The following is a 4111-nucleotide window of genomic DNA, read 5'->3' as shown; positions in this document are numbered from 1 at the left end:
TTTATTTATTTATTATGGATTGCTGGATTCATTTTGGTGGTGGTTTTTATGTTCTCACATGCTATATTATTGCTTTGATTATTTACGGTTCTGCAGTCGGATGATTCACTCTATCTCCATTTTCAATGTCCTGCAGTTTCATCCTTTTACATTATTTCTGTTTCTCTATTTATTGAGTACAAGCAATCTTTGGCTTAGACTTGATACAAATTTGCCCTTTGTGACACCTTGACTCTTCGGCCTTTGTTTAAGGTTTACTGTTCACTGATATTTAACTGCCTTATTTCTTGTGGTTGGTTAATTTTAATTTTCAGTATTTTGCTCTGGAGAGTTATGGATTTTTGTGGATCACTAGGTCCTGAAATTCAATGGAGTTTTCCCTTAAGTGTTGGCTTTTTACATTTGTTTGTTTTGTCTTATACTCAGTCTTTCTCCTCTCATTTCTTTCATCTGACCTTTTTCTTCAAACAATCCATTCACAGTATTGATCAGCTTTGGCCGCCCAATCCTATTGTAGTATAACGATTTTTATTTTTATTACATTTAGTATTTGTGTGCTCTTGGCTTTCTCTTTTGGGGATGGTTATTTGGGTGGCTTTTACTTATGATTATTCATATTTCCCCCTGTTCATAATTTTACTCTATTTTTCTAGTCTAGTCTTTTCTTTGTTATTATTTTTTTCTTTTTGTTTCATTTGTTTCTTTTAGGTTCCACATGTGTAATTTTAGTTCCTGAATTGATCCATCTTTTTCATTATTTGATTCCATTTGTTTGTTATTTTTAGGTAGCATTAGTACTGATAAAATGCCTACAGAGACTGAGGAGGAGTTACCACCTTCTATTTCCGATCCCAGTATCTCTCAGGAGGGAACCTTTCATTCCCAATATAAAGTATTGAAGACTATTGGAAAAGGAAGCCATGCCAAGGTCCTCCTGGCCCACCACCAGCTCACAGGAACCCCAGTGGCGGTCAAAGTTCTGCGAAAGAACAAGCAGTGGTTCCGGCCAGCCATGACAGAAGAAAACATAATGAGAAAGATCAACCACCCCAACATTGTTTCTCTCTTACAAGTCATTGAAAACAAAACTAGAATATAAATCATAATGGAGCTGGTGGAAGGCCAACAACTCTACCAGTACATCAGAGAGTCAGGGCACATAGAGGAGGATGAGGCCCGGCAAATATTTGAACAGATATTGTCAGCAGTGAGCTACTGCCATGGAAAGGGGATTGTTCACCGAGACCTGAAAGTGGACAATATAATGATTGATAAAAACAAAAAGGTCAAAGTCATCGACTTTGGGCTTAGCACCGAAACACAACCTGGACAAATGCTAAACCAGCACTGCGGTGCATATTCTTTTGGTTCCCCGGAACGCTTCCTTGGACTTCTGTATGACGGGACGAAGAATGATATGTGGACAATAGGAGTGGTCTTTTATTATATGGTAGTGGGAAAGCTCCCATTTGATTCTGTGATCATCCAAGAATTACAAAAACAAGTTGTTGCAGGGGTGTATCCTGCCCCCTGTGGGGTTTCAGAAGAACTGGAGAACCTCCTTAGTCAATTACTAACAGTAAATCCAATGTATAGACCAACAGCCAGCGAGGTGATGAAACACGCCTGGTTCAAAGAACACGGGAAGGGGTTCACAGGTCGTTGTGAAGAACTGCTTCCCCTCAGGCCAGACCCTGAAATTTTGGGTGCGATGAAATGCATGGGATTTCAAGGCTCTGTAATAAAATACTCCCTAATAAAAAGAAAATATAATGAGGAAATGGCAACTTATTACTTCCTACAACAGCAGGCTCTCCCGGGGTATGGCTGCACAGCCCAGGCACAGCAAGTGAGTCCCATTGCAGCCCCATTTCCTAGCCTTGACCCTGCTGCTGCTTTTAGATTACAAAGAAAGAGGAGTGGAAGCCTGCCAGTCCTAGGCACCTTGCAGGTGTCATTCTCCCAAGGTCACGTATCTCATTATTGCCAGAAGGTTCATCCAAAAGGAGGAAGAAGGTCCACTGTGGCTGGTCTTCTCAGGCCACTACCGATGACACCTACACAGGACCACTATCACAAATGTGCCATGAGTGTCCCATACATTCAAACAACAAGCATCTTCAGTGAGAAGAGTAGCAACAAGGAAATAAAAGAAGATAATCTACTCTCCCACAGAGCCCCATTAGAGGATAAGCCCATCTCCAGCAGGGTCCGGCACAGAGGTTTTAAGGGGTGGACCAGGAATATAGCAAATGCCCTGATAAAGCTTTGTTGCTGCTTGCCAAGGAGAAAGAAACCTCGCCTGGGGCAGAACAGAATCTCACCCCAGAAATGAGCCACAGTGAGAGTCCAGATAACAAGCAGCAGGCACAGCCCAGGTACCTTCGTGCTTTGTCCTTTCTAGTTTGTTCTATGCTGGTCCTTCCTCTTGTCTCTGGTTTCCATTTTCCCCACAATTCTTACCTTGTATCTTCTCTAAGTTCTTTTGTGAGGTTTCCCCAACACCAAGCCTTCTCCCTCTTCTTGATTTCTCCTCTTCCCAGCAGGGACTCAATATGAATTCCCCACTCTACAGAGTTTTCTTGTTGACCCATCCCTTCAGATGGACTCCAGCTCCCCCTTAGGCCAATAGCTCCCACAGGGTGAGGACTAGAGATTCATGGGCTCATGGACTCATCCATGGGCTACTGGTTCTAGCACATGTGGTCATCAATCACAAGTGCTGCAGAACAGAGTCTTATGTTTTCAAATGTAACATCCCACTCCAGTAAGCCTTAAAATTAATAACAAGGTTTGTCACTGAATAAGTATCAACAACCTAGTTTGTGGGTTATTGTTGATGGTCAGAATCCTGCATGCATGCATATTGTTTTGCATACTGATTTTTTCATTCCTAAGACCTAGCAATTCATATATATATATATATATATATATATATATATATATATATATATATATGTAACATTTCTAAATGATTTCTTTCAAAAATCTTAACTGAGAAGTAGAAGAGAAGATTTAATAAAATAATAAGGCAATCAAAGCTCCAAATGGTAATCTAAGTATTCTACCGCATAAGATTTTTGCTTAGAATAAATTGACTTTTTTTCTCTCACAGTGCCATCTTGAAATTCTGTCATGTCCTGAGAATAAACAGGAGGTGATTTCAGACACATGGCCAATGAAAAGACACCAGCAGAAGCTACAGCACCAACAGGAGAAACAGCAATAGCACCAGCAGCATTAGCAGCAGAAGGAGGAGGAGGAGGAGAGAGAGGAGGAAGAGGAGGATTCCCCAACACCAATCTCCTCCCTCCTCTTGATTTCTCCTCTTCCCAGCAGGGACCCAATATGAATGATGAGTTCCCCACTCTACAGAGTTGTCTTGTTGACCCATCCCTTCAGATGGACTCCATCTCCCCCTTAGGCCAATAGCTCCACAGGGTGAGAACTAGAGGGTCATGGGATCATGGACTCTTCCATGGGCTACTAATCCATAGAGAAACGGGCCTGTAATACCAGACACTCAAGACACACAGTAGGTAGGGGGATCAGAACTTCAAGGCTAGCCTGGTCTACATCATGAGTTTAAGATCAGCTTGGACAACTTAGTGACACCCTTTTTCTAGAGGTGAGGAGGGCTAAGGCTACTAACTCAGTGGTAGAGTACTCGTGGGGAAACAGACTGCTGTGCATTGATACCTCTCCTTCCTTGCTCGGAAATACACAATGGTATTAGAAGAGTCAAAGGTTCCTGGCCTAGCATCCACTATTCTATTTGCTACATCATTAAGGGTGCAGTTTTTGGGGTGGAGTTTTTGGTATTTTGGTCAGGGATCATATCTATGAAATAAAACTTAAGCAATACTCTCATTGCTGTCAGAGTGGGAGGTGGATGATAAATGCTTGCTCACCTGCATCAGTACAAAGCTGGTTCCTTGGACTCCCTGCAAACACATCACTGCTAACTGTGTGCCTGGTATAGGCTTTTCCAGGACTATCCATAGCTTGAAAACCTTCCCTGCTATGGACCCTTGAGTGGGCATCCTGCCTTTCTCAGTCTCAGAATGGAGCAAAGATCCCCTGCTCACCTCTAGGCTCAAAGGTCAGGACC

General features: G+C 42.3%; 1 pseudogene; it reads left to right on the top strand.

The window, feature by feature from the left end:
• The first annotated feature begins 805 nt into the window (after nt 1–805).
• Nucleotides 806–2335, top strand: LOC148007144 (sperm motility kinase Y pseudogene; annotated as a pseudogene).
• Nucleotides 2336–4111: the final 1776 nt, after the last annotated feature.

This window comes from Rattus norvegicus, chromosome 1 (assembly GCF_021556685.1).
Source record: "Rattus norvegicus strain SHRSP/BbbUtx chromosome 1, alternate assembly SHRSP_T2T, whole genome shotgun sequence".
Classification (NCBI taxonomy): domain Eukaryota; kingdom Metazoa; phylum Chordata; class Mammalia; order Rodentia; family Muridae; genus Rattus; species Rattus norvegicus.
This window is presented reverse-complemented; position numbering and strand designations above follow the sequence as displayed.